Genomic DNA, 27,647 nt, shown 5'->3' with positions numbered 1-27,647 from the left:
CATTCATTTCAGCATCTCATTATTACACACCTGTATCACCCAGGTCCCAGCAGAAAACAGATGGCACTCTCAAATTGAGAAATTTGAGGAAAGTTTAATAAAATGATTCTTACCAGAGTTGTGGACAGCACATACAAAAACCACAAAGCATGTTACCCTACCCCCAAGTCAAGTGACTCCATATTACTTCAGACCTGAAGAGGCAAGGAATGCACGCAGAGAAAGACAGCAAAATCTAGGTGGAGAAGACAGGGTACGATGTAGAAGCAGATAGGGTAATAATATCCAGCTATCGTTTTGAGTCTGCTTGTCTATGCCTAGTACCCCAACTGAAATTAATCAGAAGGCAGTAGACAAGAGAGCTCAATCAACTCCCTCTGGAATTCAGAGAAGGTCTGATGTGAGTCAGAGAGTCATTATGGAAAAGCCAAAAACCCATCATGTATTGAATATGTAGTCATCCCTTCCATAGGCTTTTCCCTAAGAAAACCACCACTCCAGGAGGAAGTCCTTAGCTCTGATAGCTCCTTCTACCTCTCAAACCCTGGGCCTTCTTCCATCAAGTAGAAATCCTCTTGTGTCTCATATTCTATTGCTGTTTGAGCTTTATCTTTTCCCACCCACCTTCTTCTTCAAATCGTATCAACAACACAGCATTAGGCCTGTCCATCCAGGCCTTGGGACAGGCCACAACATGTCAGCATTGACTGCACATGTCCATGCTAAGAGCACTACACTGGGGAAATATGTACTCTTCCCTAAACAGGTACCAATAGTCTGGAATGTTCCTTTGGTGGGTTAGGACCTCAGGTCAGAATTCTGTATGCTCACAATCATTGTATAAAACTATGAAAAAGACAATTCTTTACTCAGAAAGTTTGATTACATCTTGTATAAATATCACTTCCTAATATGTTAACAGCCTCTAAAGTCTAAAACAAAAATGTCTGATAGTTGTGTAAACTAAGAATCAAATCCCTAGTTTGAAAAACTGGCCAGAATCCAAGAGTGAGAAAAAAAAAAAAAGAAAAAGGACTTCATTCTTAATCCAGCAACATCAGAAACCTGGAGGGAGTTTGGAAAACATCCCCTAACTCGTTTTATGACTCCTGTTTGTCTGGTTAACTGATATCACCACCCAATTTACTTTGACTGCACTTTGAAGATATGACACTCGTCTTCCTAAATGAATATAGTTCCATGCTTTCATGAAGGAGGTTCAGGCATCTTCCCTCCACTAACTACACTGAAATTCTACAGCATGTTGGAAAGTCAAAAATCAAGTCTGAAGAAGCACTGTAAGGCCATTAATCACCAGATAATGCCCAAATCAAAGAAGAAATTTCTATTTGTACATAAACAAAAGAGCTCAGAGGGTGGTCTCCATCATATTTTTCAGAATATCTTGAAGGCAACATCTTTTGAGTGACAAGGTTGGCATCAGAGAAAGTGGCAAAGCTGTTTAAGGCATATGCCCTCTGCTGCCTTCTTTGCTTCTCACAGGCTTCCAGAATAGTTTCAAGTTCCTAGGTCAGAGAACTTCCTTGTGTGATTAAATAATTAAATGAATTAAATAAATATTCCCTCCAAGACAACATGTGAAAAACTGCCTTAACTCTAATAAGTAAACCTACAACTAAATAAAGAGCTGAGGTTCTGCTAGTTGTTCATAGCATGACTTTTTAGTGACACTCTACAATCCTAGCCCTGGTTTTTGTTGTTGTTATTGTTGTTGTTCTGTTTTTGTTTTTTATCTTTATACCATGAAGGTGCTGAATGTGTTGAATGTTGTTAGTGACATCCATGTTTTCTTTTTAGCTCTTGTTTATATGGCATTTTACATAGATATTCAATATCTAAAGCAGGGGATAGCTGTATAAGAGATGCTGTGATTTGAAGGGAATGCCATTTCTACAAGCCCTTGAATATCACACTTCAGAGATGTTATATCTGCTGAGCATTCAGAATATGATTTCTGGCCCCCACACATGGCTTATCCTCCACCCAAGACCCTACTCCCAATACCTACTAACTTAGCCTTTGTAGAGGTGAGGGATCTGCACTAAACACAAACACATCACATGGCTCTCATATACTGGATATGGGACCAAAGCAAAGTATTTGGAAACACCAGAACAGATATTTCTGTTTTCATCCCAACATTGTAATAATAGGTCTTAATATTTAAGACATACAAGGCTGCCTTGATAGCTAATGAAAGTAATGGATCACTTCTCTGAGGGAAATGCAAATGCTCTAACAGACACGTAAAACAAATTTATCTAAAATTTAAAATTTAGCAAGATTAAGACTACAACCAGTCCATGAAGCTACCTGCTGTTTATCCATGGGCACCTTGTGTCCATGATGAAAACCTTTGCCATACTGATAGCAAGATGGTGATACCTCAGAGTGAGAGAGGGTGATGATTCTTTAAAGAATGCTTTCTGGTATAAATCTCACTGTCTGGATGTTAATACTGCAGTAAACCCAAGGATACCTCAATTTTTATCTGTAATCTAATGTTCAACTTGTTGAAATATAGTAGTTCTCAACCTTCCTAATGCTGTGACTCTTTAAAGCAGTTCCTCATATTGTGTTGAACCCCTACCATAAAATTATTTTGTTGGTAATTAATATCTGTAATTTTGTTACTGTTTTGAATCGTGATGTAAATATCTGATATGCAGCATATTTGCTATGCGAGCCCAAAGGGACAGTGGATTCATAGGTTGAGGTTGCCTGGATTAAGAATAGGTTGAGAACCACTGGCTCAAAATATTTGCTACTTCCTCTCTGTTCTTTTGTTTTAAATTATCAGGACAATGTTATACTGATTTTTCTCAAGTACTCACTTGACACTTGACATAGATATGAGGATGGAATGTCTAAATCTAAAGAAATCATCAGACTTTTCAGTGGCCTTTGCAATGGCTCTTGCTTTTAAGGACTGTCCAGTCCCCAAGCTGGTTCATTTCTCAAATTATGTCTATAGACATTCCTGTCCATGGAACAGAAAGGTCATGTCTCCCTGTAAGAATGATGTGGCCATCTTATTGCTCAAACCCAGACATTCCTTTCTGAGGACCTGGAAGTGAGCTTGGACTTGGCTTAAAATCTGCCAAACAATAAAATTGTGTGGTGGCGCCAGGCACTCCCATAAAGGACTGCTCCATAAATATCCGTAGACCATGACAAGGACCAGGATGGGCTCTTCCCACAAGTCTGCCTTTGTTTTTCACAGAGCCACCCAGATGTGCCACATGAATTGGGAACTAGAACATACAACAGAGGTGGGGTGCTGGACCACCTAGATGATTTCTTTATCCTTTTTTTTTTTCTCTTTCTCTCTCCTGAAATCTGAGAGATTTTGGCTTTCATTTTGATGTTGGCCCAATAGCAAAAGACCCTCTCAGCCAGCCTCTCCTCCCCAGCTGCCACCTACTCACTCTCAGTCAATAGGGAACCACTTAACTACATGAGCATTAACTAATTTGAAGTTTGCTTTTCATCCTGCACTAATAGGAGAGGAGGAATGTGTTTGTGTTTGCAAGTTTTCCATGTGGGTTAAGAGTGTTTGCTCAAGTTTGCAGTTTGGAAGAGAAAGAAAAAACAAGGCCTATGCCTCATCTTGTCCCTTGGAGGTAAGCAGGCAAACCATTGTTCCCTGAGCAGCTGAGACTTGTGGGCTGAGGAACACTGGAGTCTCATCTCTGAGGTTTCCAAAAAATTTCCCCACAGACTTATCATTGTCAACAGCTGTGGTGGGCTGTTTTGTTTCACCTTTCATTCCTTATTTATTGCCCAAAGCAAACAACAATGGCAGTCGAGGATGGAAAGGGCAGCAAAAAGGAGTGAAATACAGGAATAAGTCATCGCACAAAGAGGAAAGCAGTCCCCTCTCCTGAACACTCAGTGCCTGTCATCACCCAGTGAAGCTGGACTAAGAACAAACTGTTTTTTAAAGGTAAACAGAGAAGTGAAACAGTGACTCACCCAAAGATACAGAGTGGATGACTGCCCCTCCCACAAAGAAAATAATACCAAGTAATTCTTTGTAGGTATAACAGGATCCAACACCGTGGTAAAAAAGTGTCTAAGAAGGTTAAAAATAAGGGTGTTTAGTATCAAAACAAAAGCTAAAAGGATCAAAACATGGACTTAACTTTTTTTTAATTTTATTTTATTTTATTAATTACACTTTATTCTTTGTATTCCCCCCATAAGCCCCTCCCTTCTCCCCTCCCAGTCCCACCCTCCCTCCCCATTCTTCACACATGCCCCTCCCCAAGTCCACTAATAGGGGAGGTCCTCCTCTCCTTCCTTCTGATCTTAGTCTATCAGATCTCATCAGGAGTGGCTGCATTGTCATCTTCTGTGGCCTGGTAAGGCTGCTCCCGCCTCAGGGGGAGGTGATCAAAGAGCAGGCCAATCAGATTATGGCAGAGGCAGTCCCTCTTCCCATTACTATGTAACCCGCTTGGACACTAAACTGCCATGGGCTACATCTGTGCAGGGGTTCTAGGTTATTTCCATGCATGGTACTTAGTTGGAGTATGAGTCTCTGGGAAGACCCCTGTGTTCAAATTTTCTGGTTCTGTTGCTCTCCTTATGGGGTTTCTATCCTCTCCAGATCTTACTATTTCCCACTTCTTATATAAGATTCAATGCACACTGCCCAACAGATGGCCATAAGTCTCAGCATCTGCTTTCATAGTCTGTAGGGCAGAGCCTTTCAGAGGCCCTCTGTGGCAGGCTCCTAGGTTGTTTCCTGTTTTCTTCTTCTTCTGATGTACATCCTCTTTGCCTTTCAGGATGGGGATTGAGCATTTTAGTCAGGGTCCTCTCTCTTGATTAGTTTCTTTAGATGTACAGATTTTAGTAGGTTCATCCTATGTTATATGTCTATATGAGTGAGTATATACTGTGTCTGTCTTTCTGCTTCTGGGACAGCTCACTCAGGATGATCCTTTCCAGGTCTCACATTTACCTGCAAATTTTCATGATTTCCTCATTTTCCATTGCAGAGTAATACTCCATTGTGTAGATGTACCACAATTTCTGCCTCCATTCTTCAGATGAGGGGCATCTGGGCTGTTTCATGCTTCTGGCTATTACAAATAAAACTGCTACAAACATGGTTGAGCAAATGTCCTTATTGTGTACTTGAGCCTCTTTTGGATATATGCCTAGGAGTGGTATGGCTGGATCTTGAGGGAGCGCTATTCCTAGTCATCTGAGAAAGTGCTAGATTGATTTCCAGACTGGTTGTACAAGTTTACATTCCCACCAGCAGTGCAGGAGGATTCCCCTTTCTCCACAGCCTCTCCAGCATGTGTTGTCCCTTGAGTTTTTCATCTTGGCCATTCTGATGGGTGTAAGGTGAAATCTCAGGGTTGTTTTGATTTGCATTTCCCTAATGGCTAATGAGGTTGAGCATTTCTTTAAGTGCTTTTCTGCCATTCGATATTCCTCTACAGAGAATTCTCTGTTTAGCTCTGTTCCCCATTTTTTTTTAATTGGATTACTTGGTTTGCTGCTTTTCAGCTTCATTAGTTCTTTATATATACTGGATATTAGCCCTCTGTCAGATAAAGGGTTGGAGAAGATTCTTTCCCAATCTGTAGGCAGTCATTTTATTTTGATGACGGTGTCCTTTGCTTTACAGAAGCTTTTCAGTTTCATGAGGTCCCATTTATTGATTGTTTCTCTTAGAGCCTGTGCCATTGGTGTTCTGTTCAGGAAGTTGTCTTCTGTACCAATGAGTTCTAGGGTTACCCAGCAAAACTCTCAGTCCTCATAGACGAAGAAAACAATATATTCAATGACAAAAACAAATTTCAACAATACCTACACACAAATCCAGCATTACAGAAGACACTAGAAGGGAAAATACAACCCAAGAAAACTAGCTACTATCAAGAAAACACAGGAAATAACCTCACTACAGTAAAACAAAAAGCAACCAAGCACATAACCTTATGACCACAACCAAAATCAAAATCGAAGGATCTAACAGCCACTGGCCATTAATCTCTCTTAATATCAATGGACTCAATTCTCCAATAAAAAGACACAGACTAACAGAATGGATGTGTAAACAAAACCCAGCAATCTGTTGCATACAAGAAACACACCTAAGTCACAAAGATAGACATTACCTGAAGGTAAAGGGTTGGAAGATGGCTTTCCAAGCAAATGGACCCAAGAAGCAAGCAGGAGTAGAACTTATCTTTTATAATATCAAGGCAGAAAGGTAGCCATAGAGTGAGTTTCTACCTCTTTTTCATTTTAATTTATTTTGCAATTTATTCATTTTATATTCCAATTGTAGGTTCCCCCCTCATCTACTCCTGGTCCCACCTTCTTTCTCTTTTCCTCCCCTATCCCTCTCCCTCACCTATCCCTCCTCCCCTAGTCCAATGAAAGTGGGAGACCTCCTCCCTTGCCATCAAATCCTAGCTTGTCAAGTCTCATCAAGACTGTCTGCACCCTTTGTCCCTGTGTTCTGGGAAGGCCACACACCAGGGGAAAGTGATCAAAGAGCAAACAATAGAGTCCATGTCAGAGATAACCCCTGCTCCCCTTACTTGGAAGCCCATATGGAGACTGAGCTGCCTATGGGCTACATCTGAGCAGGGTGTCTCCATTCATGGTCCTGCCTTGGCACATTGGTCTCTGCTGGCAACCCCCGGGCCCAGATTTTTTGGCTTTGTTGGTCTCTTGGTGGAGCCCCTGTCCTCTCTGGATCCTTCTTTTTTTTTGAATTTTATTGTTTAAATATTAGTTGCAGTTTATTAACTTTGTATCCCAGATATAGCCTATTCCCTCATTCCTTCACAATTCCACCCTCCTCCCTCATCTCCTTCCTGCCCCTTTCCAAGTCCACAGATAGGGGAGGTCTCCTCCCCCTTCCATCTGACCCTAGCTTATCAGGTTTCTTCAGGACTTGCTACAGGTCTACGGTGTCTTTTTCCACTCTGTAGGCTGTTTTGTTCTGTTAAGAGTGTCCTTTGCTTTACAGAAGGTTTCCCCTATGAACATTGACTCAAAAATACTCAATAAAATACTAACAAACTAAATCCAGGAACACAGCAAAGATATCATCCACTATGACCAAGTAGGCTTCATCCCTGCCATGCGTGGGGGGGGGGGCTCAATCCACCATATAAACAAACTGAAAGAAAAAAAACCATATGATCATCTCCTTAAATGCCAAAAAAAGCATTTGATAAAATCCAACACCCATTCAGGTTTAAAGTCCAGGAGAGATCAGGGATACAAGTCCCATACCTAAACATAGTAAAGGGAATATATATATAGCAATTATAGCAAGCCTATAGCGGACATCAAACTAAACAAAAAGTAACTTAAATCAATTCCACTGAAATCAGGGACAAAGCAAGCCTGCCCACTCTTTCCATATCTCTTCAACATAGTGCTTGAAATCCTAGATAAAGCAATAAGACAAGTAAAGGACTCTCCACCCTTAACTGAACAATAGCCAAACTAAGTATGCTGGCACTGAGCAGGGGCTACCAAGGGACTTAGCTGTTGATTTGGGAGTTTCTGATTAGTGGAACATGTAGTTTCTACCATACTTCTTTTTATACTATTTTCATGACAAATTAGCAGCAGTTATCCTTGACTTGGTCCTAGTTTGGGTACCTTTGCAAACAAAAGGTAACTATAAAGAGAAAGATATTTCCATGCTTTCCATCGCTGAGGAGAAGGAATCTGTGTTGGTCAAAGTGGATTGTACGAATTTATCCCTGATCAATAGATAATACCTTGTTTATTATTCTGCTATATGACCTTATATTTTGAATCTTGAAACTTCTGTTTAAACAAGGTTAGAAACTTTAATTTCCTCCAAATAACTGTGCTAGTTTGGGTGGCTATGAGTTTCCTATGGTACTCAGTCACCCTATGAAATCCTCTTACTCAATCATTTTTCCCTCTACTAACTCCTACTTTTCTATCCAGACATAACTCAGGTGTCATCAATCTAGGAAGTCACTGTTAGTACCCTAAACCACTCCCTCACATGTAATTAGGCATCAGGGCATTACAATCTCAGAAAAAAAAATGGCATGTTTTATTGAAGCTATCTATTTTTCTATTTATCTCCTCTACTAAATTATATTTGACTGAAGGGCAAATACACAGTCGTAAACATCAAAATGTCTCCACTATGAAGCAAAATGTAAGCACTTAACTGGATTTAGTCAAAAATAAAGAACAGAACAAGGCAAGGGGGAAATCATTGAATTTTAATCATGAGCTATGAAATCCAAGTCTATCTTACCTCCTCAATTCCACAGTGGAGGTTCAGTTCATTGGTTATAACTATTGCCTTCCCTGATTTGTATAGGAGTTCTCTGCTTAGTTTCATACATGGCCCCTGTAGCCTGGCTCTCTTGAACAGGAAATTCCAGATCTAGCAGCCTCTGTTCCAAGTCACATAAGCTGAACAAAGTAATTTCTGATCTCCCCACCTACCTGACAACACCCAAACCTTGATCTCTAGGATCAAACTAATTCAGGATTCAGACTCCCCAACTCTTTGCCAGACCATCACCCCTTCCAGAGACATTCTAGATGACTTCCTTCAGTATACAGAGGTTTTATTTATTTAATGGAATATTACTTGTCTCCCCTTTAAACAAAAATTTATTTTAATTTAGCTATACCTGCGTGTCTGTCATGGGTGTGTGCACATGAACAGATACTTCTGGGGACTAAGGCATAGAATGCCCTGGAGCTGCACTTAGGGGTATTCATGAGATGGTCCTCACAAGATCTCTAAACCTCACTTTAGTCCTTGGCAAGAGCAGTACTCACTCTTCACTGCTAGGTCATCTCCCCAGCCTCCTCTCTTTTTAAGACCCAGCACATCATCTCAAATCTAGGGTATACTTAATAAATTATCACTAAGAATTCTTTCATGTTAATGTTCAGATATTCTATGGCAGAAACAGATAAATATCTAGCAACATGTACATTACTTCGTGGTTTTGGAGCATGTCTGAAAAGTGTTCTTTTTAATTAACTTTTTATTTTTTACATTAATTACGTTTTATTCACATTGTATCCCAGCTGTAGCCCCCTCCTTCATTCCCTCCCAATCCTACCCTCCCTCCTTCCCTCATCTCCCCCATGCTCCTCTCTAAGTCCACTGATAGGGGAGATACTCCTCCCATTCCATCTGACCCTAGCTTATCAGGTCTCATTAGGACTGGCTACAATGTCCTCCTCTGTGGCCTGGCAAGACCGCTCCTCCCTCAGGATTTGGGTGGTCAAAGAGCCAGCCACTGAGTTCATGTCAGAGACAGTCCCTGTTCCCCTTACTAGGGAACCCGCTTGGATACTGAAAAGTATTCTTTTTTTTATTCTTTTTTTTAAAATTTTTTATTAATTACACTTTATTCATTTTGTATCCTCCCATAAGCCCCTCCCTCCTCCCCTCCCAATCCCACCCTCCCTCCCCTTTCTGCATGCATGCCACTCCCCAAGTCCACTGATAGGGGAGGTTCTCCTCTCCTTTCTGATCTTAGTCTATCAGTTCTCATCAAAAGTGGCTGCATTGTCCTCTACTGTGGCCTGGTAAGGCTGCTCCCCCCTCAGGGGGAAGTGATCAACGAGCAGGCCAATCAGATTATGTCAGAGGCAGTCCTTCCTCCCATTACTATGTAAAGTATTCTTAAACAGTACGTTTAGTTAGAGTACATCTTCTTAGCTAGAGAGTATGTTTCCAGCACACCTTGTACTTACTGTAGCCACGTGATTATTTTGTAATCAATGAGATGTAATTTTCAAAAATATTTGTCTTACCTGATTTGAAGCATTATGGACAGTTACAACTTCTCCACATACTTTTATTCAAGATCAGTGAGTGATGGTTCAATATTGTTCACAAATGCACCCTAAAACAAGGAACAGGAATCTTACAAATGTAACCAGCTTTCATGATAGCCCCACATTCATGCACTACACCTTCAAACTGTAAGCCTAAATATACCCTTCCTTCTTTACAGTACTTTAATCATGTATTTTGTGATAGCAACAAGAAAAGTCATGCAATATGGAAAGCTCTACATAGACAGCAGGATTTAATTCCAACCTCAGCCAGGGAGGACAGCAAAGCATAATACTGAAGAAGTCTGGGTCCCTTATCTCTACACAGAGTAAAACTACTAACAAAAACCAGGATCACCTGCTTCTGTTTTCTTAATAGGTATAAACCATGGTCCATTAGGGCACCAAGACATAGTTAAGTAAGCATTGCCTTCCCTAACATGACCCTACAAAAATAAAACAAGTGAGTATTATAGAGAGTAGAGGAGCCACCAAGAAGATTTTAAGGGAGCATGATAGGACGTTTTCCTGGTTAATGGTTCCTGAGCCATTCTGGCTTTTAGAATCACTTACTTTTCCTCGCTCATGCATGTTTTGTTTTTAGCTCTCTTTTTATTTTTACATACTGTCTAAGGACAATCACTAGCTGTGTACTTGGGCTTCATAATGCTACTTTATCTCACCAATTCATCAGATAACTACACACCAATGTAAGAAGTCAATCCCACTTCACTGCTGAGGAAAGCTAAAACTAGTGAGTAAAATCATTTACCTAAGCTGCTGCTGCTGCTGCTGCTGTTGCTGCTGCTGCTGCTGCTGCTGCTGCTGCTAAGAAGTTGTGTAGCAAGGGTGCTAAGACAGCTCTACCTGACTTATCCCATGTACTTATACCCCACCAAAAAGTCTTCTACCTCTTAGATTAACCAGAGTCAGGGTATATTATCACCACAGTCTGGGCTGCAAGTTGGGAAAGTAGCAATCTTAATCAAACCCATTGTGACCAATAGGCTCTGCTCAGCTTTCTTACATGCAGTGTTTACTATGACTGTAGACCTACAATTATAAACAATGCTTAGGAGACACATGAGATTGCTTCAGTTCCTAAATAATAATAAATGTGTGTGTGTATGCAGGTTGAATGTGTTTTCCCAGTAAAAAAGATGACATATTTGCCTGCCTGAGGTCTTTTTTAAATATGAAAAGAATACACTGCAAAAAATCTATACAATCTTAACCCTTACCGTACCCTCCCACCCCCCATTCCTCTCACACACATACACATATGTTTCTGTGAGCCTTACAAAGTCATCTCCGGCTTGTTAGACAGCATGACACTACCCGCTCAACAGTCATATTCAAATCAGTTTGCCAGCACAAGCTTACCTCCAGCCTATCAAGCTGAAGGAAGCTGAGATGAAGTACTCTGAAACCTCCTTTCTCTCTTAACTGCCTCACCTTCGGTGGGCGGGCAACAGCACTAAATGTTCACTGTACAAGCGTACAAGACGAGGCAGAGGCAAAAAGACTGAGGCAGTTCTAAATTTGCTACTCATTGCCCTTGATGCAATTAGACAGCAAATCACTAACTTCTCTGAATCTCCATTTCTTTTATAAGTAAAATTGCAACAATAAACAAAAATACTCCATGTGGCTGTCATGAATACAAAGTCTGGTGTGTGGAAAGCACTAAAAATGTTCATTGCTTCTGCTACTATCAGAAATTATTTTATTTTTATTAATATTATGATTGTCAGTCAAAATTAACATTTTTCTTCAAAACTAAATCCACTCTTTTCTTTACTATTGGACATTAGCCTTATATGAATGTCATCTGCTTTATGCACTGCCTTTGGAAATCTAAATTTTAATTTAGATAAAGGTCCATTTTCCTCTTTCATATAAAAAAATAAACAAATAGGTGCAAAACGTTTTTTAATATCTTGGCTATTTACTTTTTGATATATGCTATTTTGCACTGTGCTTAAAGTTTATATCCCATTTTTTGTTAGCTAAAACAGAAGATCTTTTAATTTTTTCCTTTACTAATTACTTTTGACACTTACTAAAACCAAGATACAGCGACGCAGGCCTTGCAAAGAAAATACCATCCCCTTATAGTCAATAAATTGGAGTTTTGTTAGGCTTAACCTGTAGCTCTGGTATGCACTGCACTTGGACATTGCCTCCCAAGGGCCTCGGAGTTAATGAAATATGTTGCAATCCTAATATCCACTTAAGAAAATTGAATGTGGCCATCCAGGAAAATCGCTCTGTTGTCATAGTAACTCCTTTACTACTTAGGTCACAAAGGATAAGGAAAAAAAAACTGGCAGTGAATGCTACAACTTAAAGTTGTTGGAGATATGAGGTAGATACAAATGAGGAACTTAATAAGACATGAAAGAAAACACCTGAAAGGGCGGGGTCCCCTCCACACACGTGACATGTCCTTCCTTGGCAGGATTAGACAAATAGTTGGAGGTGCTGGAGCAACAGATTCAGAGTGAAAAACATGGAAGCTCTTGGGAGATCTAATTTGAGCCCTTGGTATTACAAATAAAGAAACAGAATCCTAGAATAGTGAAAGCAACTCATACAAGTTCAAACACCCAGCTACAGACAAGCACAGAAGCAGCAAAGATGACTCCAGCTTTTCTCTCTTAAGCTTTTTCTTCTTATCCTTCTACCTCTGGTGTATAAGGGCACAATTGTACCATGCAGAAGACCTTATGGGGTCATTGCTATAATCTGAATTTCTGAAGTTGTAAAATATTGGCTCATCTCATAAAGGAGATAGGATAATCTTTTACAGTTTTACAAATGGGTGGCTTCTGAAAAAAAACTGGAAAGACCACACTTGATGTACATGAACTACATACCAGTTCAGGTGAGGCTCCTGTATATCAGATAAAAGCTGGGTGTGGTGGTGCATGACTTTAATCCCAGCACTTGGGAGGCAGAGGCAGATATCTTTGAACTCAAGGCCAGCCTGGTCTACATAGTAAGTTATAGACCAGGCCAGGTACACATAGTAAGAGCTTATTAAAACAAAAACAAAACAACAACAACAAAAAACCCACCACCAACAACGCACACATACACACACAAATATTTTGTCAAATGCCTCTGTTTTAAGGGATTTATTATTCATTTTGTGAATCTTAAGACATGTGACATATGTCAATGTTACGGTATTACCTAGCAACAGCTGCAGTCTTATTTTAAACCCACACTGCTTTGAAGTCTGAGAAAGAATAGGAATTGTAATAATGCAAGTACGAGTTTTATCCTATGAAAAGAAGGATGCTAGATGGAAGCATCTGCCACTGCAACAACAGCATCAGCAAGAGGAAGAGGAGGAGAAGGAAGAGGAGGAAGAGGAGGAGAAACACAGTATTACAGTACAATGACATATTCTCTGCATCCTTTATGTTCAGCGCTTATAAAATCTGTGTCTAGATCAGCAGGTCACATATTACTAATCTGATTTGCCTACCCATATGAAGCTTCTTGACTTTCTTTTTTTTTCTAATTAAAAAATAATTTTCAGTTTCTATTGGTTGCAGGAGATAAATTTGCACATGATTCTCAGGTCAGCATCTCCAGAAGACCCAGACCCCATTTGACAATTACTCAGACTTAAACCCATCAGGGCTTGCCAGAGGTAATGATGGGCTATTTGCCAGTGGTCATGAATAGAAGTGACTAGATGAAAAAGTGACCCACAAGTGCAAGGAGGCATCAACCTACCCTCAGTGAAGAATCTATCCCCTGGCATTTCAATATACAGCAGACAGTTTACCCAACCAAATGAATAGCTGGAAAAGGCTTCATCTAGCAGTTGATAGAAACAGATGTAGAGAATCATAGACAAACAATAGGCTGAACTCAGGGAGTCTTGTGAAAGAGTGGGAGAAAGGAAAGAGGAAGCTAGAGCAGTCAAGGATTCTACAAAAAGACCTACAGAGTCAACTAACTTGGGCCCACGGGGGCACACAAAGACTCAACCACCAACCAAAGAGCATGTATGTGCCACTTACACAAAAGAAGCAGATGTGTATGTAGCTTGTTCATCATGTGGGTGGCTTATTCATCATCCTAAAAGTGGGAGTAGGAGTTGTCTTTTGACTTTGTTGTCTTTCTTTGGATCCCTTTCCCTTAGCTGGGCTGCCTTGTCTGGCCTCAGTAGGAGAGGATGCATTTAGTCCTGCTGTGACTGGATGTGCCAGGGTGGGTTGGTACCCAAGAGGGTCCTCCCCTTCTACGAGGACAAAAGGAAAGGGAGAAGGAGGAGTGGATGTGAGGGTGGGACTGGGAGGAGAGGAGGAAAGAAGGGAGGAGGCTGTAATTGGGCTGTAAAGTTATTAAATAAATTAATTAATGGAGAAAATTAAATGCTTTTTATTATGTGTATGTACATATTGTTGGAAGCCCCTTCAATAGGTTTCCATATGGCTTTTTCAAAAGGTTTTTAGTGTTAGTGATTTTTTTTCCATGTGGCCTCCCATTCCCTGCCCAATTTAACTCTTAATATGTTATTCCCTTCCTGCTTTAATTTGCCGTATTTTATCATATGTCCCTTAAAAGAACCCTCTCCCTCACTGCCCCTTATCAGTCTCCTAACCTCTATTCATATTCCAAATTCAACACACATATCTAACTATTCAATACTAACATCCACATGTGAAAAAAATATGCAATGTTTGTTTTCTGGGTCTAGGTTACCTCACTCATTACAGTTTTTGCATTTCAATCATTCATTTATGAATTTCATGATGTCCTTTTTCTTAACAACTGAATAATATTCTACTGAGTAAATATATCATATTTTTGCTATTCACTAATCTGTTTGTGGACATCTAGGCTGATTCCATTTCCTGGATGCGGTGAATGGAATAGCAATGAACGTGGACAAACAGAATTCTCTGCAGTATGGTAAAGAGTCCTTTAAGCATATTCCCATGGACTATAGCTGGATTGTATGATAAATCTTTACCTAAGTGTTTCAAGAATCTCCATACTGATTTTTATAGTCCCTGCACCAGTTTGCATTCCCACAATTAATGCATGTATCTTCTCTTTTCCCTACAGCCAAGGCACGTTTTGTCATTATGTTTGTTTGTTTGTTTGTTTGTTTGCTTTGTGTTCATACGCTAGCTAATCATAGCCATTCTTAATGGGATAAAATGAAATCTCAAAGTGGTTTTAATTTCCATTTGCCAAATGGCTAAGGATGTTGACTACTTTTTAAAATGTTTCTCAACCACTTGTGTTTCATCCTTTGAAAATTCTCTATTTGGTTCCATATCCCCGTTTTTTTAAATTGGGTTGTTTGTTTTCTTGGTGTTCAGTTTTTTGTAGCTTTTCTATATTCTAGCTTATAACGTTTCGTCAGATGTATAGCTGATAATTTTTTTCTAATTCTTCAGGCTGCCACTTCACTCAAGTGGTAGTGTCCTTGGCTATATAAAAACTTTTTAATTTCGTGAAATCTCATATGGCATTTGTTGGTCTTGAAACTTGGTCAATCAAAGTAGTCCTTAGAAAGTCCTTTCCTGTGAGGGGGGAAAAAAGAGAAAAAATGTGATGACTTAATTTCTCCTTTGTCATACTGAGGTTATCAGACCTTATGTTGAGGTTATTGATCCATTTGGAGTTTAGCCTTCTGTTGTATGAGATATAAGGATCTAGTTTCATTTTCTGCAGGAAGTTCTCCAGTTTGACTAACACCATTTTTTAAGAGATACCATATTTTTGTCCAGTATATATTTGGGCCAGTATTACATTAATAAAAACCACACAAGGCTCAATTATAGGTGGAAAATTATAGAACAATTTCTCTCATGAACATAGATGCAAAAATTATCAATACAATACTTGTAAACTGAATACAAGAACAAAACAAAAAGATTATCTACCACCTCAACACAAAACCTAATGTACTTAATATTATAGAAGAGAAAGTATGGAATATTTATTAATTCATTGTCATAGGAAATTACTTTCTAAAAAGGATTTCCATAACTCGGGAAGTAAGACCAAAAATTAATAAATGGCACCTCAGAAATTAAAAGGCTTCTGAACAACAAATAACATCATAATTCAACCAAAGATGTAACCAAAAGAATAGAAAAAAATATCTTGGCCAATTATACTTCAGGTAGAATATTCAAAGAACTCAAAAAACCTGAATGTCAAGAATTGACATCCCCACCCCCCGTGGGAGGAGCAGCCTAGCTAGGCCACAGAGGAGGACATTGCAGCCAATCCTAGTGAGACCTGATAAGCCAGGGTCAGATGGAAGGGGAAGAGGACCTCCCCTATCAGTGGACTTAGAGAGGGGCAGGAAAGAGATGAGAGAAAGAGGGTGGAGTTGGGAGGGAAGCCGGAGGGGGCTACAGCTGGGATACAAAGTAAATTGTAATTAATATAAAAAATTAAAAAATAAATAAAGATATTAAATATTAAATCTTATATTCGTGGCAAAAAAAAAAAACAGCAAAAACAAAGAATTCCCAAAAGACAAATGGATAACAATCATTTAAAAATTTCAAAATTCTTAGCCATCAGGGCAACAAAAATTGAAATTATTTTGAGATTTCCTCTTACCTCAGTCAGAAAGACCAGCATCAACAAAACAAAGGACAGGACATGCTGGCAAGGATGTAGGAAAAGAGAACAGTTATTCATTGCTGATGATAGTCCAAACAATAAAAACAAGGAGAGAACATTTTTCAAAAGCTGAAAATAGATCAAGAGCTACAAGATCCAGATATATGACTCTTGGGTATATATATTCAAAGTACTCTACATCTTTTTATAGAGATATTTGACCATCCATGTTTATTACCATTCTATTCATAATTGGAAACAGCCTAGATGTCCACCAACTAATGAATATGGTACATTTACACATGGATTATTATTCAACTAATAAGAATGGTGAAATTATGAAATCTGTGAGTAAATTAATGGAGTTAAAAACTTGAATGAGGTAACATAGACCCAAAAGGGCAGACATTGAATGTTTTCTCTTATTTTTTTAATATTGTCTTTTATACATCAGATACATGTATTTCTTTAGAATACCAAGGAGGTTGAGCAACTATATGCAAGCTGGGGAAGAGGAGATCTTTCAAGGAAGGCAGATATAGAATACAGTTTTAGAATTGGATATTGGGAACATTAGAACAGGAGGATTAAAGAGAGTAGGTATTGGATGAGAAGACAGGGCAGAGAAGAGAGTATGGGTAAGAATGACTAACACTAAAGGCCATTTGAAAGCCATGTAAAAACCTACTACTCTGCAAGCTTTCTAAAATTCATACATAGAAAGCAAGGTAAATGGAGTCACCATACAACGGGGGGGGGGGGAGGAAAACACCTCAACTTTTTGAGAAAGCATACACTACCAAATAAAACCCCTAGTACCAGGACTGGGCTAAATCTTTAAGAGTCACGGGCTCAAGTGGCCCAAAGACCCACAAAACATTATCGACTGCTGCCAATGCTGTTAGTTACCCTCCACATGTTGGATGGTAAGGCCCTATTGCTGAACATACCACATGATTGATTTTAGCACAAATGGGAAAACACAAGTGGTACTCAAGTAGGAGCTTTCATACTGAGAGATAGCATTCATACTGAAAGATAATGCTATACACACTATGTGAGGAGAAATTATCAATCTTACCCAACTACAAATTCTGTAACCTACAAAAGCAACCCACTAACAAAGATATGTCCACTGCTACAACAGTGGCAGTAATGGTAGGAAAATGACCAACCAAGTTCTTATCAGATGTAAGTATCACTCAGTGAAATAGAACTCATACTTTATAGCATTAATGTGTCCAAGAACCTGAGACTACATCAGTTATATTCCAGGAAAAACCTACTACTGTTATTCTGCTAAATGAACATAGCAATAAAATAATTCCTAATGACGTACTGCTGAAGCCATAGACCAGCACATTACTCAGCCCTCAATAAAGAAGCTTCATCTTGAAGTGGATGGTAATTAACACAGAGATCCACAGCTGAGAAACATGCAGTGCTTGAGAGACACTGGAATGCTCAGTTCGGAATGGGATATATTTATTAGACTTTTCCCCTCGAGGCTCACGGATCTCTGTGAAAAAGAGGTAGAAAGAGTGCAAGCGCCATATGTGGTAGATAACTTTGAGGAAACAACACTTTCCAGATGTACCAGGGCAGATCTACATATGAACTCACAGAGAGATTATGGCAACACATATAAGATCTGCAAAAACTCAAGGCTGGGGGGGAAAAATCCCAGCAGAAAAGAGAGAAAGTGAACCAAAATTCCCTCTGATAGCTAAGAGGTAGTTTATAAAAGATAGTTGTTGGGAGGTGGAGGTCGGTTTCTTCAATGGAATGAAACTAGGTGTATCAACCGCACTTCAAGGCAGAACTAATGCTCAGGAATACATGGCCAACAGAAATGGAACAAGATACTTTTAGTATTTTAGACATTGAACAAGACATTTTTCTCTTGCTTTTGCATCTTTTAAAATGGAAAAGAACATAAAGTTTTGTGTGTAATGTTGTAGGGAGGATCTGAGAGAAGTTAGGGATTATGGGAAATAAAATGATAAAATATACTGTATGACATTCTCAAAAAATAAATTTTAAGGCAAAAGTGATCAAAGAGCAGCCAATCAAGTTCATGGAAGAGACTGTCTCTTTTCCTCTTATTAGGGTACCTACATAGAGACTGAGCTGTCTATGAGTTACATCTGAGCAGGGGGTCTAGGTCCTCTCAGTCTCTATGGTCCATCAAGGGCCCAGCTTTTTTTGGCTTTGTTGGTCTCCTTGCGGGGCTCCTGTCCCCTCCAGGTCCTTTTATATCTCCCCTCTTCCATAAGATTGCCTGTGCTCTGTCCAAAATTTGGCTGTGAGTCTCACATCTGCTTCAATCCCCTGCTTAGTGGAGTCTTTTAGAGGACATCTGTAGTAGGCTCCAATCCTTTTCCCTCTCTTCTACTGCTCCCAGTGTCTTTCCTGTTTGCTCTTCTGTATGAAAATTAAGCATCTTCCCTAGGGCCCTCCTTGTTGTTTAGCTTCTTTAGATCTATAGATTTTAATATGTTTATCCTATATTATATGGCTAATATCCACTTATAAGTGAGTATATATTATGCATGTCTCTCTGCTTCTGGAATACCTCACTGAGAATCATCTTTTCTAGTTCCATACATTTGCCTGCAAATATTCATAAGGGAAGTACACACAAACACACAAGCACACACTAATACCACCAACATCAAGTTAATATAAATTAACAGTCATTGGTCATTACTCTCTCAGCATCAAAGGATGCAACTCCAATAAAAAGACACAGACTAACAGAATGAATCTGTAAGCATGATCCATCTTTCTGCTATATACAAGAAACACACCTTAGCAACATAGACAGTACCTCAGAATAAAGGGCTGGAAAAAAATTTTCCAAGCAAACAGAAGAACCAAGAAGCAAGCTGGAGTAGGGCATTCTAATATCTAACAAAATATGTTTTCAACTAACATTAACAAAAAAAAAAAAATAGGGAATACTCATCAAAGGAAAAACCCACTAAGATAATATCTTTTTATTATTAATTACACTTTATTCACTTTGTATGCCCCCATAAGCCCCTCCCTCCTCTCCTCCCGGTACCACCCTCCTTCCCCATTATTCACACTTGCCCCTCCCCAACTCCACTGATAGGGGAGGTCCTCCTCTCCTTCCTTCTGATCTTAGTCTATCAGATCACATCAGGAGTGGCTGCATTGTCATCTTCTGTGACCTGGTAAGGCTGCCTCCCCCTCAAGGGGAGGTGATCAAAGAGCAGGCCAATCATTTTATGTCAGAGAAAGTCCCTCTTCCCATTACTATGGAAGCCACTTGGACAATGAAATGTCATGGGCTATATCTTTGCAGGGGTTCTTGGTTATCTTCATGCCTGATACTTAGTTGGAGTATGAGTCTCTGGGAAGACCCCTGTGTTCAAATTTCTGGTTCTGTTGCTCTCCTCGTGGAGTTCCTGTCCTCTCCAGATTTTACTATTTCTCACTTCTTATATAAGATTCGATGCACACTGCCCAACAGTTGGCCATAAGTCTCAGCATGTGCTTTGATAGTTTGCAGGGCAGAGCCCTTCAGAGGCCCTGTGTGGCAGGTTCTTAGTTTGTTCCTTATTTTCTTCTTCTGATGTCCATCCTCTCTGCCTTCCACAATGGGGATTGAGTATTTTAGTCAGGGTCCTCTCTCTTGATTACTTTCTTTAGAAATACATATTTTAGTAGGTTTGTCCTATATTACATGTCTATATGAGTGAGTATATACTGGGTGTGTCTTTCTGCTTCTGAGACAGCTCATTCAGGATGATCCTTTCCAGGTCCCACCATTTACCTGCAAATTTTCATGATTTCCTTATTTTTCATTGCAGAGTAATACTCCATTGTGTAGATGTAGCACAATTTCTGCATCCATTCTTCAGTTGAGGGGCATCTGGGCTGTTTCCAGCTTCTGGCTATTACAAATAAAACTGCTACAAACATGGTTGAGCAAATGTCCTTTTTGTGTACTTGAGCCTCTTTTGGATATATGCTTAGAAGTGGTATGGCTGGATCTGGAGGAAGTGCTATTCCTAGTTGTCTGAGAAAGCACCAGATTGATTTCCAGAGTAGTTGTACAAGTTTACATTTCCACCAGCAGTGGAAGAGGGTTCCCCTTTCTCCACAACCTCTCCAACATGTGTTGTCACTCGAGTTTTTCATCTTGGCCATCCTGATGGGTGTAAGGTGAAAACTCAGGGTCATTTTGATTTGCATTTCCCTAATGGCTAATGAGGTTAAGCATTTCTTTAAGTGTTTCTCCTCCATTCAATATTCCTCTACAGAGAGTTCTCTGTTTATCTCTGTTTCCCATTTTTTAATTGGATTACTTGGTTTGCTACTTTTCAGCTTCTTTAATTCTTTATATATACTGTGTATTAGCCCTCTGTCAGATAAAGGGTTGGTGAAGATTCTTTCCCAATCTGTAGGCAGTCATTTTGTTTTGATGACGGTGTCCTTTGCTTTACAGAAGCTTTTCAGTTTCATGAGGTCCCATTTATTGATTGTTGCTCTTAGAGCTAGTGCCATTGGTGTTCTGTTCAGGAAGTTGTCTCCTGTACCAATGAGTTCTACAGTCTTCCCCACTTTTTCTTCTAACCCACTTAATGTGTTGGGTTTTATTTTGAGGTCTTTGATCCACTTGAACTTTAGTTATGTGAATGGTGATAAGTATGGATCTATTTGCAGTTTTCTACATGTAGACATCCAGTTAGACCAGCACCATCTGTTGAAGATGGTATCTTTTTTCCATTGTATGGTTTTGGCATCTTTGTCGAAGATCAGGTGTCTATAAGTTTGTGGGTTTATTTCTGGGGCTTCTGTTCAGTTCCATTGATCCACCATTCTGTTTCTAAGCCAGTACCATGGAGTTTTTATTACTGTTGCTCTATAATACAGCTTAAGATCAGGGATGGAAATACCTCCAGAAGATCTTTTATTGTAGAGAATTGTTTTAGCAATTCTGGGTTTCTTGTTATTCCATATGAAGTTGAGATTTTTTTCTTTTCAGGTCTGTAAAGAATTGTGTTGGTAATTTGATGGGAATTACATTGAATCTGTAGATTGCTTTTGGCAGGATGGCTATTTTTACTATGTTAATTCTACCGATCTATGCGCGTGGGAGATTTTTCCATCTTTTGATATCTTCTTCTGTTTCTTTCTTCAGAGACTTTAAGGTTTTTTCAAAGACTTTAAGTCTTTGACTTGCTCTGTTAGAGTTACACCAAGATACTTTATGTCATTTGTGGCTATTGTGAAGGGTGTTGTTTTCCTAATTTCTTTCTCAGTCCTATTGTCTTTTGTATACAGGAGGGCTACTGATTTTTTTGAGTTAAATTTGTATCCAGCCACTTTGCTGAAGGTGTTTATAAGCTGTAGTTGTTTCCTGGTAAAATTTTTGGGATCACTCAGGCATACTATCATATCATCTGCAAATAGTGATACTTTGACTTCTTCCTTTCTGATTTGTATCCCATTGATCACCTTCAACTTTCTTATTGCTCCAGCAAGGACTTCCAGAACTATGTTAAAGAGATATGGAGAGAGTGGGCAGCCTTGTCATCTTCTTGAATTTCATTTATGTTGAGTTGTCCAGGGCTACTTGCCCCTGGATAACTGGGTTCTGGAGATGCCATATTGCTCTGTCTTTTGTTGGTGGAGCTTTTATGCTGACCTCTACCCATTGGGCTATTGTAGGTGTTTGGAGTAAGTTTCTGGTGGTTACTGGAATCCTGTGGTGGAGAGATTCCCCTTGGGAAGAAGATGGTTTTTCCTGAAGGAAGCCTCCTCAGCTTTTTGGGTATAGTCACTGTATGGCTGGTGTTTTTCAGGAGTTGCCACAGCTCACCTCAGGCATAGAAACCTGAGTGGTAACTGTGGTCCTTGTTAGTCGAGAGGGCTCTCCTCTCACCTAGAGAAGTCCTGGAGACAGCTGCCCTGCTTCTGGGTTTCTTGCTGTAAATTTAGTGAGCTGCTGCTGTAACCTGTTTTTCCCTTGGTTTGGTCAGTTTTGTTAGGGATAACTGGTTGCCCCTTGGAGCAGTATCTAGGGGTTGATCTTGGGGATCCTGGGCTTTTGTAAGTCTGAGGTTGGGGCTCTGTGCTCCAGTACCCAAACAGTAATCTGTGGCGGGTGACAGCAGGCTATCTGGTACACAGCAGGTCCCTGGGTTGGGCCAGTCTGCTGAACCTTTCCCAGGGATGTACTGGATGTCCTAATTTGGGTCCCGGTTTCCTTCCTTCCCTGTGGTGTTTACTCCTGAAAGGGACTCCCAGTCTCTGTTGCCCTGGGGCGCACAGCTCTGTCTGTGCTGGAGAGCTGGGTGCTCAACAACTCTCTGTGCTTGTGGCTTGAGCCCAGTTCAGTGATGATGGTTTGTACCCGCCATTTTGGGAGACCTTCCCCAGGCAAAGCCTGGGTGACCCAAGTGAGCCCCATTTCTTTCCTTCCCTGTGGGGCCCTCTCCCAACAGGGATTCCCAATCTCTGTTGCACTGGGGTGCACAGCTCTGTTTGTGCGGGAGAGCTGGGCGTGCAGCAACTCTCTGTGCTCGCAGCTTAAGCCCAGTTCAGTGATGTTGGCTTGTACCAGCCAGTCTGCGAGACTTTTTCCAGGTAAAGACTGGGTGACCCATGGCCAGTCCCGCTGCCTTCCTTCCCTGTGGGTTTTTCTTGAGACTGGGACTCCCAGTCTCTGGTGTTTTTGTGCCCACCTTTCAGCCTGGGAAGGTGATCGGGACACAAAGGCTTGTGGCTCTGGTCTGGCAACCTAGTTCTCTTCTGGGTTCTGGCTGGGTGGCCAGAGAGTGGACCCAACTGATTCCCATGACAAGGGGGTTTCCTTTCACCTGGGTTTCCTCTCACCTGGGAAACATGATTGCTGTTGTTTTAGGGCCCAGAGTTCTGTCTCTTGGTCGTTGTACAGAAAATGTTGTCCTGTTCCTCAGAAGCAGTGTTTTCCTGGAGCCGCCATATTGCCCCCTCCCCCAGGGCAAGATAATATCTTAATTCTGAATTTTATGAAAGAAGGGGGAGATATAAAGATCTGGAAGGGCCTGAAGCTCCAGAAGGAGAGCAACAGAACCAAAAAAATCTGGGCCCAGGGGTCTTTTCTGACATTGATACTCCAACCAAGGACCATTCATGGAGATAACTTAAGCCCACCTGCACAGAGGTAGCCTGTGGCAGCTCAGTCTCCAAATGGTCTGCATAGTAAGGGAAACAGGGACTATCTCTGACATGAACTCAGTGGCTGGCTCTTTGATCACCTCTCCCTGAGGGGGTTGCAGCCTTACCTGGCCACAAAGGAAGACTATGAAACACAATCCTAATGAAACCTGGTAGGCTAGGGTCAGATGGAAGGGGAAGAGGCTCTCCACTATCAGTGGACTGGGGAAGGGGCATAGGAGGAGATTAGGGAGGGAGAGACTGTGGGGTTGGGAGGGGATGAGGGTGGTGCTACAGCTGGGATTCAAAGTATATATATCGCAATAAATAAAAAATTATATTAAAGAAAAAGAAGAGAGAGATCTTCAGTGCCATCGGCAGGATGGGGCTCACCACGCTGGCACAAGGCAGTGCAAGCAGGTTATGAGGTGATGATGCTGGTTTGAGACTCCAGCAGGTTGCCGTCAGAGGAACCCCAGCTGTTCCACGTGGTAGTGGGAGTTGTTCAGTAGGAGGCCAATATGGATGAGACTGTAGCTGGGCAAGATGAGGTCATCGTGTTGCTGGGCACTGGCAATGACCTCAGTCCCACTACAGTAATGTCAAGAGCTCATGAAGTGGACAAGGTCGTGGCCTGCACCTCCGCCTTCCTACTATGGGACACAACCAAGGTGCCCTCACCCCTGCAGGGCATGAGATGAGCACATCCGAATGCAGAAGGTACTGCAGGAATCATACCTAAAGTATGTGGTTGTGATGCCCCCACACGCAGAGGACCAGACACTAACCAGGGACTACACAATGACTCTGGATGGATGAAGGTCTTGAGGGTCATATCCAAGCATGACCTGGCCACTTTATGCTCTGCTGCTTCACCACCAATAACTATGATGGACACACCACCTATCCCTCCCGCCAGTGTGACTAGAATCCTGTCCTTGGTTGGGTGTTGGCATCCTGAGAAATAATGCACATAGAAGGTTCAACAAATTTTTAGCCAAGAGCTTCAAATTGTTTCAGAAAAATCTAATAAGTAAATAGATATGTAGATAAATAAATAAACATAAAAAACTTCTAGATGTATTACTATCCTTGATTTCAAGTTGTACTACAGAGCAATAGTAATAAAAATTGCATGATACTGGCATGGAAACATACTGGTTGAAAAATGAAATCAAATTGAAGAACAAGAAGTAAATTCACGCACCTATGGAAACTTGATTTTTGACAAAGAAGCCAAAATGTACAATGAAAAAAAGAAAACATCTTTAAAAATGGTGCTGCTCTAACTGGATGTCTCTATGTAGAAGAATGCAAATACATTAGTATTTATCACCCTGTACAAAGCTCAAGTCCAAGTGGATCAAAGATCTCAAAATGAAACAGCATACACTAAATAAATAAATAAATGAGAGGGTAGGGAAAAGCCTTGAACTCACTGGTGCAGGACACAACTTTCTGAATAGAACACTGACATCTCAGGCACTAAGATCAATAATTACTAAATAGGACCTAAAGAAACTAAAAAGCTTCTGCAAGGCAAAGGATAAAAAGAGAGCCTGCAGAATGAGAAAAGATCTTCATCAACCCTACATCAGACAGAGGGCTAATATCAAAGTGACTGACTCTTTGATCACCAGGCTACAGGGGAAGATAATGCGGCCAGTCCTGATGAGACCTGATTGGCTAGGGTCATATTTAAGGGGAGGTGGACCTCCCCTATCAGTGGGCTTGGAGATAGGCATGGGAGGAGATGAGGGAGGGAGGGTGAGATTGGGAGGGAATGAAGGAATGGGTTACAGCTGGGATACAAAGTGAATAAACTGTAATTAATATAAAAAAAGAAAAATTAAAATTAAAAAATATGTAAAGAACTCAAAAAACTAGACACCAACAAACAAAATAACACAATTTAAAAAATAGGGTACAGACCTAAACAGAGAATTCTCAACAGAGGGATCTTTAGTGGCCTAGAATCACTTAAAGAAATGTTCAATGTCCTTAGTCATCAGGGAAATGAAAATCAAAATGACTCTGAAATTCCATCTTACACCTGTCAAAATGGCTAAGATTAAAAACTTGTGACAGTACATGCTAGCAAGGATATGGAGCAAGGGGTATACACCCCCATTGCTGGTGAAAACTTGTACGACCACTCTGGAAATCAATCTGGAGGTTTCTCAGAAAATTGGGAACAGCTCTACCTCAAGACCCAGCTATATCATTCCTGGGCATATATCTAAAAGATGCTTCACCATTCCACAAAACGCTTGGTCAACTGTGTTCATAGCAGCTTTATTTGTAATAGCTAGAAACTGGAAACAACCTAAATGTCATTCAACTGAAGAACTAATAAAGTACATTTACTAGTACATTTACATAATGGAATACTACTCTGCTTTTAAAAACAAAGACATTATGCAATTTTCAGGCAAATGGATAGAACTAAAAAAGATCTTCCTGAGCTAGGTAAACCATATTAAGATAGGCACACATGGTATGTACTCACTTATAAGTGAATATTAGCCGTAAAGTACAGGATAACCATTTAACAATAACATAACATAAATAAACCATAACAATCCACAGACTGGAAGAAGCCAAGGAGGGCCTAAGGGAAGATGCTTGAATTGAAGAGAAAATAAAATAGTCTTCTGAAGTAGATGGAGGGTAAAGGGGGGTGGGGAATCAGGGTATGGGGGAGAAAACCTGAGGGAGAGGACAAGGATAGAGAATAGAAATCGGTGCAGGGATATCTCTGAGACAGGGGCAGCTCCTGGGTGACTATGACGGTGACAATCATTTTTGTTTGTTTTTGTTTAGTTCATTTATTTATTTAATTTACATCTAGATCACAGTTCCTTCCTCTTCTCCCAGTTCCTCCCTCTCACCTCTCACCTCATCTACCCCCTATATCTTCCTCATTTCATTCTCCTCAGAAAATGGGAGGCTTCCCATGGATACCAACCCACCTTGACTTATCAAGTTGCAGTAGGACTAGCTGCATCTTCTCCTGTTGAGTCTAGACAAGGCACCTTAGTTAGGAGAATGGGATCCAAGGGCAGGCAACAGAGACAGCCCCTGCTCCTGCTGTTAGAAGTCCCATATGAGGACCCAGCTGCACAACTGTTACATCTGTGCAGAGGACCTAGGTTCATCCCATTCATGCTTTCTGGTTGGTCTCTTTGGGCTCCTATATCCCAGCTTAGCTGATTCTGTAGGTTTCCTTGTAGTGTCCTTGACCTCTCTGGCTCTTTCAATACTTCTTCCCCCTCTTCAACAGGAATCCCCAAGCTTCAGTGTTTTGCTGTGGGTCCCAGCAACTGTTTCCATCAGTTTCTGGGTGAAGCCTCTCAGATGACGGTTATGTTAGGCTCCTATCTGCAAGTATAGCAGAATATCATTAATAGTCAGGGTTTGGCTCACTCTCATGGTGTCGGTCTCAATCTGGGCCAGTTAATGGCTAGCAATCCTCTTAATTTCTACTTTATCAGTACCCCTATATATTTTGTACACAGGACAAATTGTGAGTAGATTGTTTTGTGGCTGGGTTGGTATCCTAATCCCTCCATTGGAAGTCTTTTCTGGTTATAGGAGATGACTATTTCATGTTACATATTCCCCATTGCTAGGAGTCTTAGGTAGGATCACTTCATAGATTCCTGGGAGCTGACATTGTCCCAGGTTTTTAGCTCAACCCAGAGATGCCCCTCATTCCATTTCTTGATCTTAGTACTCTCTCCCTCCATCCTCCCCACCACTTTATCCCTCCTGTTTGATTTCACATCCCCCTCTTCATTCAGTCCACCTCTATTTCCCCTTCTCAGTGACATTCAAGCATCCTCCCTTGACCTTTTTCTTGTTACTTAGCTTCTTTGAGTCTGGATTATCCTGTACTTTATAGTTAATATCCACTTATATTAGAGTACATACCATGTTTGTTTTTCTGGGTCTGGATTATCTTACTCTGGATGATCTTTTCTAGTTCTATGTTGCCATTGTTT

The 27,647-nt window shown here is 40.5% G+C and overlaps 1 pseudogene; it reads left to right on the top strand.

Annotated features, from left to right (window-relative positions):
- LOC129673090 (flavin reductase (NADPH)-like) overlaps positions 1 to 24,571 on the top strand; it is a 57,386-nt pseudogene extending 32,815 nt beyond the window's left edge.
- The last annotated feature ends 3,076 nt before the right edge of the window (positions 24,572 to 27,647 follow it).

Source organism: Psammomys obesus, unplaced genomic scaffold (genome assembly GCF_907164565.1).
Source record: "Psammomys obesus unplaced genomic scaffold, mPsaObe1.curated_primary_1811, whole genome shotgun sequence".
In the NCBI taxonomy this organism is placed as follows: domain Eukaryota; kingdom Metazoa; phylum Chordata; class Mammalia; order Rodentia; family Muridae; genus Psammomys; species Psammomys obesus.
This window is presented reverse-complemented; position numbering and strand designations above follow the sequence as displayed.